The sequence below is a fragment of the Stigmatopora nigra genome, chromosome 7 (genome assembly GCF_051989575.1).
Source record: "Stigmatopora nigra isolate UIUO_SnigA chromosome 7, RoL_Snig_1.1, whole genome shotgun sequence".
NCBI lineage: Eukaryota > Metazoa > Chordata > Actinopteri > Syngnathiformes > Syngnathidae > Stigmatopora > Stigmatopora nigra.
This window is the reverse complement of record NC_135514.1, coordinates 11,843,136-11,856,565: the sequence shown is the minus strand read 5'-3', so window position 1 is coordinate 11,856,565 and position 13,430 is coordinate 11,843,136. Positions and strand designations below refer to the sequence as shown.

At 39.1% G+C, this 13,430-nt stretch overlaps 1 protein-coding gene and 1 long non-coding RNA gene across 3 annotated transcripts in view; one reads left to right on the top strand and one right to left on the bottom strand.

The window, feature by feature from the left end:
• Window positions 1-1,130: 1,130 nt before the first annotated feature.
• LOC144198969 (uncharacterized) lies at window positions 1,131-11,044 on the bottom strand. Of its 2 annotated transcripts, none has more exons than XR_013326814.1 (5): window positions 10,860-11,044; window positions 10,000-10,050; window positions 7,994-8,202; window positions 4,447-4,528; window positions 1,131-1,642 (listed from the first exon to the last, which is right to left on the bottom strand). It is a non-coding gene; the product is annotated as an uncharacterized LOC144198969 (long non-coding RNA). The 2 variants fall into 2 exon arrangements; XR_013326815.1 differs by having other exon boundaries at window positions 10,004-10,050.
• Window positions 3,470-13,430, top strand: part of mef2d (myocyte enhancer factor 2d) — a 68,832-nt gene continuing 58,871 nt past the window's right edge. Inside the window, exons 1-3 of the mRNA XM_077720237.1 lie at window positions 3,470-3,529; window positions 6,333-6,442; window positions 11,853-11,900. The gene's annotated coding sequence lies outside the window, so the exon portion shown is untranslated. The remainder of the gene's footprint in view (window positions 3,530-6,332; window positions 6,443-11,852; window positions 11,901-13,430) is intronic.

Below are 13,430 nucleotides of genomic sequence, written 5' to 3'. Positions count from 1 at the left end.
AGGTTGCTTTTGAAAGGACATTCCTGCATGGTAATGGCCACTGATGATGGGAAGCGAAGACCCCCTATACCCCCCAAAAGCGGGGAAGGACGGAAGCTTCCTCATTGAATTAGGCCACACTTCAGCAAGATGTGAAGCAGCGCAGCTGTACTGCAAATGCACACATTTTATTCCATTTTTTTTACTGCCCTATTTTGCATGACAATGTTAATGAATTGCGCGCGCCTTTCCACGGCGGCCATATGTGATGCTAGTCATAAAAATTAAAATAATCTTTACACGTATGCCCGTCTGTTAGCATTCTATACGTGTTAGGCATCATACAGAATTAAATGAAGTCTATTTGACCTATAAATTAAGGTACGTTTAACTGTTATTAGCCCAATCTGGTCAGTTTTTATTATTATTGTTGTTATTGTTATTTAAATTACATATTCATCCTTCAAATTTATTTTGTGAAAGTCTAGAAAAAATTTCTATATAGTCAGAACCTTTAATTATTATTATTTTTATACTGACTAATGGATGAAAAAATATATATTTATATTGTGATATTGTGAAAAATGCATTACATATCATTAGTGTATTTTTTTACCCAACATTTTATGAATACAAAAGTTATTTTTATGAATTTAAGACCAAGAAAGGAAAAATTATGAGGTGAAAAAATTCTAATAAACTCAGTTTTATATTTTTGTACATAAAATACATAATAATACAAAAGTAAATGGAGCCACTTAACAGATAAGATCATTTATTATGGCCAATCAGCAACAAGTAAAATGTAGTGTGAATACTATTATTATTCTACATATTTATTGATGTGCACTATTACAAAAATATTAATATTATTCATCACATTGAGTATTTAGTTTGGTGTAGATTTTATTGAAAGTGAAATTTTGGTTTATTGTATTTTGCTTAAAATGCTGTAAAATTAAACGACAAACGATAACATTTTGGTAAAAAAAGAGGTAAAACACTAGTGATATTTAATATATTTTTTTTAATCCCTCAGTTTAGTATAAAAATAATAATTCAAGGTTCTGACCATATAGCAAATGTTTTTAAACTTTCTAATAACAGTAAAAAGCACCTTAATAAAAATAATGATAAACAAAATCACTGCATTGTTTTCAGTGTAAACATTTAATAATATTGCAACACAGTTTTCATAAAAGGCACATTGGTGAACATGCACAGCTGTTGTCCTTCCATCACACAAACAACTTTTCGCCAAAATATAGAAAATGCATAAAAAAAGTATAAATCTTAATCACGATTGTCCCAAAAAAAAAGCCAAGATCATACATCACCCTTAATGACATTTTCAAACATTTGCATAGATGATCCCTCACAATGATGTCATCCCCTGCCAGCCTCCCAGTCAAAAATAGATTGGACATCTGACTCAATACTTCCACTGAAGACAGAAAACGGGCAGACGGAATCCCCCCCAAAAAAGGGGGCTTTTGCATAGAATTTAAAGGCGACAGCTCTCATTGGCCGGTGCGTCAGGTGACGCACGAGCTGTCCAATCACAGTGCGGTAGGATTCACTGCTGCCGTGGGTCACATTCACCGGTCGCCATGACCAACTTGCGATATTTCCAGCTTTGCCGCCATTCGCCGGATCCGCCCACCTGCCGATAGAAACCAGAGGAAAGGGTTAAATACATGGTTGACCCTAAAGTTCGTGGCGTGAACTCGTTGACCGGCTCTCGTTAACACTGCCGAGGTTGCGGTCTGAGCCGGCGCGATAGGCCGCGTCACATGCTTGCGCTTAGCATTAGCGCCTCGTCGCGTACCAGTCGCCAAAACCGCCGCTTTCATCCCGCTAACACCCGACAAATTGTAAGGAAAAATCTTTAGGGCCTGGCTTGATTTCAAAATAAAGCATCCTTCCTTCATTTTCTACACCATGATATACATATTCCATCACTTTATATCCATTAGGGAAAAGGTGTTGGACTATTGTAATTGTCAACTGGATTTCATGTGGGCCGGACGATTTTAGATATAATATTTCGATTTATTTTTTTAAATTAATGAATTAAAAGAACAGGATTAAAATCCCTGAATATTCAGTTTTTTATAGATCTAAAACAATGTTTATTTTAGCATTTTATAAAATATATTTTTAGATTTTACAAAATGATTTTTGAACTAAAAACACAGAAAGAAATGATTAAAAAATGACAATTATTGATTTAAAAGGGGGAAATCAGGAAATTTAATATACATCTATACTCTTTATTTAAATTTGATCCTAAAACAGAAAGTCAGCACTCATGATTGACTTTCCCGGACCGCAAAAACTAATGCATCGGGCCAGATTTGGCACCCGGGCCGACACTTTGACAAACTACCATCTATGCAACTCATCAGACGTCCATCGCCGTCAATGGCGACCGTCGAGCTACTGTCCGATTTATCGCCGTGGCACTAATTAACGTAAACCACCGCCTCCATACAAACTTCCAGTCGTGATTCACCGCCGTCTTATTCATGCCGTCACTCGGCCTATATGAATAGCCCCCCGCCCCCTTAACCGCCGCCCCCCCAGGCCCTGAATGAGCTCCCACTATTGAGCAAACAGTCAGACTGTCACCTCAATAGGAGGTCTGACTGTGAACTTCAAGTGCTTCCCAGGCCCCCCAGGCCAGACTTTTGGGGGGCCCCTATGTGCCAGGCCTGAAGAGGGGGCGGAGCCACAGGGGGTTGGGGGGGGGGACCCCTGCCACAGCGCTTCCCGAAGCAGCTGCGGTCTGCCGAAGAGGGACCGTGCGTGCCCCCTTTTTGCCAGTCGGAACCCCCGGTCACACACAAAGATCCAGACGCAAGCTGCTGCCCCCCATCCCCTTAAAAAAAGCCCACCACCAGCTCCCAGGCTCCTCATCATCTCATTAGCCCAAGCCGCCACTCTGCTGTCTGCCGTGGATGCTTTGTTTTCAGCTCTGCATAATTTAGGCAATAAATTGACCACGGGTGAGAACCCCTCACACTTAAAAAGAAACAAGAAAAACTCTTAACTCAGTGTACCACCTGTTAAAATCAAGCTAGGCTCGTGTTGATTAGCAAGTCAACATGGAAACCCAATAGGAAGTCATGCTAGCTAGCTAGCTATTTAGCCTGTAATTAATCCTTTTTTTGTTTTTATTTTTTTTAAAGAGATATTTATTTATTAAAGAACTGCAACAATTTGAGTTGTTCGAATTGAAAAAAAATTCTATTTTGATTTTTCAATTAATTATTTCATTAAAGTGCCGTTGTAATGTCTTGATTAGGGAAGCCTGCACTGCTTTATAGTGGCAAGAGTGAATATTACGTCATATGTCTACCATTAGCACATCCTGTGAGTATGCTGAGTAACACTTAAGTACCAAATATAACGAAAAAATATATAAAACAATGATTATCGAATATGTATCGATGTTTAACGATTTTCTTTACTTGCTAGGACGAAGGAGTGTGCGTTATGTTGATGTAAAGAGCCGTGGTCGTCGAGTGAATCCTCAAATTGAGCTGAGGTAAGTAAGGAAAGCATGTTATAGATTAAGCTAAATGCTAAATTGTGTCTTGTTCGAGAATATAAGAAACAAAAAACAACAACCGGGGATCTAGACATTATTAGTGAGTACATCAAAACATGTTGAATATTATTGTAAGGATTATAGTATCGTTCTTGTGTAAATATTATGGTAATTAGCGAGGCTAGAGCTAATCGCTATGCTAGCAGATACACTAAATTACTTATTGTAGGCACATTATATATGTTTAACGTGTAAATAGTTAGGATAAATACATGCTATTTACGTGATTCAATGTATCAGAGAGCTAAAAATACTATAGAAACGTATGTATTTGTGATTCGCTGATATATAACCTGTATTGTTTGTACTGTACATGATAGAAAGCCAGGCTATAGTTTTGTTGAAGTTTTATGTGTAATTCTGTAGAGTTTGAAGCTAGTTGGAAAACTGGCATAGGGATTATTTTTCAGATAATTAGCAGTATTTAAGCAGGTTTAAATTTAAAGTTTCAGTGTTCATGCACGCAAAGCCCAACAATGTCGGACTTGTTAGCCTAACAATGATACTTTATAATCCAAAATCTCTCAAATAATTCCGGGGTCTTTCATTCACAATATAAAAAAGCAACTTCAAAAAGGTTAATGTTCTATATTAGGTTCATATAATGTTCCCTAGTCCTAAAACGTTCAGATGGACACTACACAATGCCGTCAACTTCATAAAAAATAAAAAATAAATGTAAAAACATTAAGTCTACAATATATGGCACCTTAAGGTAATATGATCAGACAATCGTTGAAGTACCCTTTGAGTTAATATCAAAACACAAAAAAACCCACCCAACCCGAACCCGTTAGCAATGACAAACAACAACAACAAATCACAGAGCAAAGATGGCGACCGGGTTTCCGTACCTGGCGGGTCGTCAAGATGGTGGCCGCGACGAGGATGCGGAGGGTCTTCCTCCTCCTCCTGCTTCGTCATTTGCAGCTCGGCCTGTGCGGAGAAGCCGAAATCAGAGGCCATTTTCCCACCTTTTGCCGTGTGTTCTCATGGTACAGTCTGCTGCCCCCCGGCATGCAAATGACCATCATTATGCAAATGCATGCAAATCACATCCAAGCGTGTGAGAACCCAAAAGAAGAGACGCGCCAACATTGACCCAATGAATGAAAGAGGATGAAAACAATTCCCGAGCATGTCGCTCCACGGCTGCCATTGGCTATGTTTTCAATATCCTTTCACACACTCGCAGTTCTCAGATTAAGAATTCAATCCCTGGTGGGTTCCAGCCTTCCTCATTTGTTCTACATGGGCCTGCGTGGGTTTTTTTTTGGGTACATCCCAAAAACATGGATAGCCAGAGGTTTCAAACTCGGTCATAAATTTGGTTTTATTTGGTATGTCTGCCAACTATGATGCCAAATTATTTGAAGTAATATATTGACAGTTTATCTGATGGTGGATAGATTTACACTTTTTAAGATTATTTCAATAACTTAATATCATTGCACATTTAGAAGGAATAAAATCAGTTCCAAAAATTCTTTCTAGAAAAAAAATAGCAATTCAAAAATATTTTTGTACCACATAGGTAAGGTTAAATTTAAATGTTTAAAAAGAATCAACTGGAATACGCATTTGTAACTTTTACATTTGTAAAATGTAATGAGTTAAGCCTAGGTTGCCAAATTCCAAGCTATTTCTGACCTTTGACCTCATTATCCCAAAACTTCATCAACTGTTCTGTTTTCTATCTAAATTACCTGCATTTTTCATAATCTCCCATTTTTCAGTTATTTTGTTATCAAACTTGCACACTGAATAAAAATGTTGGCCCTGCGACCTTTGACCTTAAACATACAGTAGCAAATTACTTCCGCTTTCTGTAAGTTTCACCTATTGACCGACAAAACATTTCTAGTTTTGGCTAAATTCATTTAACTCAACCACATGGCAAAAAATATTTTGATTAAATAAGTCATTATATTTTACATTATTTTGCTATAATTTACTGCATTTTCAAAACAGATTTACACTGTACGTCAAAGGCGTTTTTTTCAGCATTCATCCGATTTATGGTGGTCGAACAAAGACACGTGACTAACGAGCCGAGGGGGCGCTCTCATCCCCCTCTTTTGTCTGCCATGTCACCCGGGGCAAGATTTGGTGGCAAGGCGCTGAAAAAAAGGGGTGACTCGGGAGTGTGAGAGAGTTGGGGCGACAGGGGACGGGGGAGGGGCAGTCGCCCCGCCACTGGGCGGCAAAGCGCTCCTAATTGCCACTTGACATTTTTTCCTCAAGTGGAGCCCACTTTTCTCTGTGGTGGTGCAGAAAAGTGCCTTATGCTAATACATCGGAGGTGTCAACGTCGCCCACGGTGGCAAATCTTTTCAGACATTTTTTTTGCTTTTCTTTGTGGCACGGGTGGTCATGTTTCAATGCTATTAACTGTGCTCGACGTCCAATCCATTTTGATTGAGAGGACTGTAGGTTTAAAGTAACGTATTTTTCGGACTAACCGTCTCTCCTGAGTATAAGTCGCGTTAAGCAAAGAATGCACAATGAAAGGGAAAAATATGTCTGTAGTGTAAGTTGCATTTTGTACAGACAAAAATATTGACTCGCTAATGTAATTATTAAGAATTTTTTGAATAAATTTAGCTTAAAAAACAACTTTTGGGGCTCAGAGTGAATGAAAAGCTATTTTAAAGTCGCATGCCAGGCCAAACAACGAAAAAAGTGTGACTTACAGTTCGAATATATAATACTGATACTGATTTTTTTTATCCTTTTCAAGGTTTTGTGGGTCGCCAAACCGAGCCCTTGGGGTGAAAGGTGGACTACACACCAGACTGGTCGCCAGTCAGGGCATACAGAGAAACTACTACTGTCTATCGGGAAAATAAGGTAGATTGGTTACTCTATTTGCAATATACAAAATATTCAGGTTACTACAACATGCCTCGATGGGAAAATTTTGTCACTGGATACAAAAAAAAATATCTTTATGCAAATTACTGGTTTAATAAACAAATTTCTTTGACTTTTAGCCATATATTTCACAAATAAATTGATATTTTTTATCATTTCTAAAGGTCATATTGAGGGCTTTAGTTCTAAAATGCGACCCTACGTATGAAAAATTGAAGAACAAAACACGACGTCTAGAATGAATTAAATTCATAAGTAGAGGTAACAACTGTGTTAACATATTTCTACCCACGTGGTTAAGAAAAGAACACCTTTTACTCATCGCATTGTTCAGCGCACAGACATTGCAAAAAGGGCCCCCGTTCCTTTCGACAACACTTAAGCCATTTTCCAAACTCTGTTGGCGTCTTGAGAAAAAGTCGGAGAAAAAAAAGGAGGGGTTTTGTTAAGAATCAGAGGGTCTTATTGAGAAAAGTGTCTGGCTGCTGTGGGACTCGGCGGGACTGAAAGGGAGGCAAAGGGCCGCTTTGTCTCGGGGGTGACAAGTGGACTTGCTCTATTGACTGTAAAGTCTACTGGTGGGGGGGGGGGGGGGGGGGCACAATGCCTGTTTTTCTATTGGACACTCGCAGAGTAAATGGAGAAACAAGCTTCCTAAAACTATGCAAATTATTTTACTTTTTGAATTATGGTTGTAATATCATATTAACATCATTTTTAAAAAATACATTCCGTCTTTGAGTGAGTTTGAACAATCGTATTAAGCAATGGGGAGCCCAAGCCGATTGGCAGCAGGATCGGTGGTTGAATTTTTCGCATGGGCGTCCATGTCACGGGCCCTGGGCTAAGCTCTGGCAAGGGGCCCGTGCACGGGGGTGGCTTATTAGATTACCAGTGATCCCCTTTTCTCAATGCTACGCTTTAGAAGCATATAAGCGACAACTTTGGATCGGTTTCTCAAGTGTTTACGGCGGTACTCCGAAAACTCACTTGGACACCAAGAAAAAACACTTGGACTATTGGCTCTTAACCTGGGTTCGGTGAGTCGGTCTTAGGGGTTCCTGAGCCTCTGTCATGGAAGTCAAGACACATCGACTCATCATGTCTATTCACAATATATTGGTCTTGGGATTCTTCTTTATCTCAGTCCATGTTTTGGTCTTGTTTCAGTCTCGGTCTTGGTGTTTTTTTCTGTTTCTGTGATTGCTTTACTTCAGTCTCAGACCTGAAGTCAAATCTATACTTATTCTCCATGATTCTTGATTTTGGACATATCTTGGTCAGGTCTTAGTGGTGGTCTTGATCGCAACACTACTTGAAAGACTAAGAAGCCATTTTTAGGGGGTGTAATTAGTGCACAAATGTCTCATAGATGGTACAAAGCCATGTTTTGTAAGATATCCTATGACAAGTGTGTAAGACTTTGTTAGGAAAACAACCTATTGAGCTTGTTAATCTTAACAAGACACGAAAAAGTCAGACCCCCCGGTCAAAATTGCATGACAAAACCAAATGTTGTACTCTTACCTTTTGCCGCGTCTTTTAGTTGACCATTGTCCTTTTGAGGGGTGTTAGTGCCTTTCCAGGAGTGTAATGGGATTCTTGTTACTTTCGGTTATCTAGCTTTATGAAGAATGTACATCACTCATACAGCTAGATAACCAAAGATAACAATCAACCCCGAAGGCGCCACCCATCCTCCCTCCACGACTAGCCCCAACTGAGCAGTCACCGTCCTGCCAGAGGGAGTATACTTATTGGCAAACATAGACAAGCATTTTTTGAGAAAAACACGATCACCAAGTTGGTGATGTCATCGGCGATCCTTGACCAATCAGAAAGCTCAAAAGAGCCCATTCAACTATTTGGTACTTGAACTCCTTCTATACATCTAAATAATAACAGTTTTCCCTTTTCAATTAAAAAATAAGAGATTAAAACATTAAAAAAAACATTCCACATTCCCACCGTTTAAAAAAAAAAGTAAATTCTTAAAAAAAAATCAAAAATACACATATTTGCGATCAAGAGGCTCAAAAAAGAAGATTTTGACTATAGTTAGACATGTCTATAAATTATCTATCCACTATAAAAAAGGCTGTTAATTTCATTTTTATATCGGCAGACATTTTTATTTATAAAACCATAAATTTGACGAAAACCCTGGAGAAAAACGAACATGACACCCCTCCTTTAAACGAAATCAGCGGTGGGTGTATGTCACCCACCGGGCAAACTCGCCAGGCGGTCTCCAAAGCTTAAAGCCCGCCTCCTCCACCCAGCTGCACCCAAATAAAAAACCAAGCCGGACTACAAAAGAAAAGCGTTTTACTTGATTTTCATTATCTGATGCCAACCCTAACGTTGGCGCCAAAAGCCGCAGGGGGGCTGCACGGTAGACCTTTGGCACTCCAGAAAAAAAGAAAAAATACACAACCAGATGTACACAATGTAACACACACACTGTGGGACACATGGAATAGGGGTGTGTCTAATTAAAGCCCACTGTGGCCCCCCTGCTTGGAAGGGAAATGAGGTGATTTTTTTTTTGAAGGCGGTGATACATTTGGCTGTCAATAGGGATGCCATACTGTTAGCTTAAATGCTACGTGCTAACGTGCGAAGCAGCTTTTGTGCTACAATAGATATATATGCAAAATATATGTAATCCGAATCATGAGATCGATTGGTCGCTGCCAGCCCTTCAAAAATGATTGGATGTCTATAAACCTCAGTGAGATTTGATATTATTAGAGTATAATTATGATGATTATTTTGCAGATATATTTCATTTTGGAGTGCATCACAACTTCATTCAGGAGTTAAACAATATAGTCTTAGTAATTTCTTTCTATGTAATTATTATTCTTATTTTTCATTGTATATACATCCCCACTTCACATTTAGATTCATATTTTCATTATCCAAAGGTTATAATAATCAAATAATATTGACCATGAGCAAATTACGTATTTACAAAGCAATATTGCTATTCACTTTTATTTAGATGCTTTTATTGTCTTTATTATGCTACATTGCTTAATACGCATTATAATATTTACTAGTAGAATTATATATTTTCAAATTAAATATATTTAATCCCAGGCTGTGAAATGGTATCTCCATTTAATTGTTTGATATACATTGCTATTAATCAAATATTATCTTTAATCTAAATGTTGAATAATCTAAAAAAAAATTAAATACTTTTTTCCCCTCGTACGAATCACTTTGCTTTAATATAATAATATTATATTATTCTACTGTATGTTTTTTTTCAACATGTTGGACAATCTATATTTCCTCAACCTGATTTTTTTGTGCTAATTGTGACGTCATTACATATTAGACTCATTTAAAAAAATGCATTACATTATTTTAATTTTTAAATTGATGTATTATGGAAACTGGAAAGACTTCATAACCACCCTATTCAAACTATAGTATTTTTCTCCCCGATTAATACCCGATTAAATTTTCTACCCGATTAAATCTTAATCTCAGTCAGAAATACAGTGTATGCAGTTAATTACCTACAAAGTGCGTGGACGTATCGTCAGGCCTTTCCGCGCGTGCGCCAACGCCTGCAAAGAAATAAAAAAAGGGCAAAACATTTTCATTCCGTGAACCAAACCTCGACGGAATGCTTTTGAAAATATTCATAAAACCCACAAAATCACACTCCTGTAATTTCCATTCACACACACACACACACACACACACACACACACACACACACACACTTAACATTCTCCCATCCTTTTGCATTTGAAAAATTCATCCAAAATACCCCAAAAAATGTACGCACAAAACTTTTAGATTATTGTGTGTATAATACTTTCCTCGCCATCATGTCTTCTTACATAATCCCTCTTTTTTTAATATATATATATATATTTGATTTTTTTATTTCTTCGCACGCCATCTTCCATGTGACGCCTCCAAACGTCTTTTTTTTCCTCGTTCTCGTTATTAACGCGCGTGCACTGCGGCTTCCATAATCCTCATCATCTCGACGTGACTCACGTGGCCGCGCACGACTTCAACGTGCGTATACCCCCCCCCCCCCCCCCCAAAAAGTAAAAAAAAAAAAAAAAATGATGGCGGTGACAAAGACATCAAATCGCAAGCACGTGAAGACCAAATCACGGTTTAATCCACGTTCCTGCATAATTATAATTCACTCAACAACCAATAGTAGCCGTCCAATCCGTTTGAATCGGAAGGGACGGCAGCGAATGAACAAATTGTTCATTCACTGCCATCCCTTTCCGCTTCGAACAGATTGGACATCTACTATCGATGTAACTCCTTCACCCACACGTTAATGACTCTGAAAGACTTAATTATCATAATAATAATCAAAAATATTAGTAATTATAAGACTACTCACGCCGGAACCGGAACCAGCCGAGCACGGGAGCGAGGCGGAGAATGACACGCGCACTCTGGACGCATCCGTCCGTTGGCACGCCGGTCGTCCAATGGAAGCGGCGGACGCTTTATTTCCCGTCAAGTTGTCTCCAAGAAATGCTAATGTTATGCCCCGCCCCCCTCCCGTCAGCTCCCTCCATTCAACGCGCGTCACACGCACTATGAAGGACACGGCTGCTCCGGGATTATATATATATATGCACGGGGGAAGGACACGCCCACTTCATGATGTCACCCATGTGACTTCCGGGTACCCCCTTTTGCTCGCTCCCTCCCAACATGACGTGGAATATGAAATAGAAAAAGTCCCTTCTTTTTAACAGATTGTAAATGGAGGAAACCGAAAATAGAGAGACCCAGGATTGGTCGCCACCCTAATTGAAGGGTCTTAGCTCCACTTGCATTGCAGTGATGTTTTTTGTTATAGTAAAAAAGAAAAGTCGGCATAGTAAAAAGTCACATTTTGGGTCCATGTTAACAATCAGGTTTATATTATAATTGTTTTTAATGGATTGTTTTGTTTTTTAAAATATTCTCATATTTTTCATGCAAAAAATGTAATATCATTTGTCAATGAAAACAAAATGATTGAAGTTAACACAGTTAACAGTTGTTTCTAATGATGATGTATTTTTGTATTTTTATTATTGACTACTTTTAAACTTGCATGCCATTGAAAACTTCACTTGTCACTTTCTATAGATTTTGGGGCATTTTGGGTGTCAATCCCTTGTTGATTTTGTAGCATTTCTCAGTAAAATCCAGTTGATGTTGGGTTTTTAATTTGGTGTAATTGGTAAAAATGCTGGATGAGTGATTATGCCAGCCTTGTAGTCATATTTTTCCCTCAATAAATTCAATCGTTTTATCAGAAAATAGTTCATGTGTGTTGTGTAGGAAATTGAACAACACGAACACTACTGATTTAAGCCTCTTTTTTCCCCCTTGACAGACCAAGAAATGAAATTACTGAACTAAAAACACTGAAGTGGAACAGCCGGTGAGTAACCTATTCTGTTTTTACACTTTTTTAGTCCAAACATATTATTGGAAACCGCTTTGCCCAGGTGACAATTGGCCAATGTCTTTGGTTAATTTATTTTTTTGGGGCTAATGCTGTAAAATGTACTAGTGTTGTATAGTTAGCATGTAGGCTAGCTGCCTTAGTCAGTCAGATTAGAACCAATAAAACAAGGCTTTGTTAGCCAAAACTAAACCATTAAAAAAAACTCAGTTTACATTTCAGATGATAAACTATTAGATTTTCAATGGACAGGTTGGTTATTAAAGTCAATGGTCAGAAATATAAAATATCTAACATTTTGTAGATGCCAAAAAAGTAGTCTCTCTCCTATTCAAAGTCTTACAATGATGCTTAAGTATCTGGTTTGTACTCGTGTAGTACAGTCTCATGTTTTTCGGATTTATTACCAACCCATTTTGTAATCCTCGATCAAACCAAAAAAAAACTCGTTTACATGCTGTTTTTTTAGGCATACGCCTTCTTACATACTTGTTTTTGGTACAATTTGTTCAATTCTGTGTGGGTCGTGATTAAGAATTTCTTGACTCTCTTTGCCAAGATCATCTATCATTTTATTGAATTTATTAAAATCCACAATAGACATATTTCGGAATAATAGTTTTTTGTTTTTTTTCCTCAATTTCCCGACCACCCATTTTAATTCCCCCATCAAATTTCCCAACTCGATCCCCAACCGTTTCGTATATTAACGCCTTAACAACTCCGATCCTAAACCCCGCCCCCTCCTCTCTCTAAAAAAATGCGCCAGTCCAATCCCGCTTCCAAAAGATGGCGATTATTCCTCCAACGTTTGATCCCCATTTGACGCCGCGCACGTGCGCGGGACGCAGGCGGGAGTCCAGGAATGCGGCGCTAGGATTTCGGGGGGCCGTGCGAATGTTTTTTTTTTTTTTTCGCAGACGAGGCTCCCAAAAAAAGGAGGCGTGCACCTCCCCTATTATCATGAGAATCACATGGCGGGGATAAAAATCTCCTTTGAATAAATTAGTGGCTGAATAGGAGGCGCGACTGCCAAAGAGACAACTTTGTCAGCCCCCCCTCCTCTACCCCTCCGCCACTTTGTTGTCGGGGGTCTCTCTCTCACAGCGCTTTTTCTAAATGGCGCCTGTGTGTATGCGCGCGCCCTCGCCGATGCCAGGTTACCGCGTCCGGACGGTCAGGCAGGCAGGCAGGCAGGCAGTAAGCGGGCCCTCTTGGGAAAGACCACCGCTCAGAGCTGCTTAATGGGATAGAAGTGGGGGGGACCCCCACCCCAGATACCCCCACGGCCCCCTTTTCTAGCTGTGGGTGATGCATGGGAACCCGGGATGGAGCGGCACCACCACCACCACCACCCAAGTTCTTTAGAGGCCACGTGCGAACACACATTTTTGGAAGATGAGGTCTTGCTCAAAAATGCTCACCATGTTGTAATAAGGCAAAAGTTTGGATGGTTCAAAAAATAATGGGAAAGAGGATTAGGGATACTGGTGGAAAAAAGAAGGG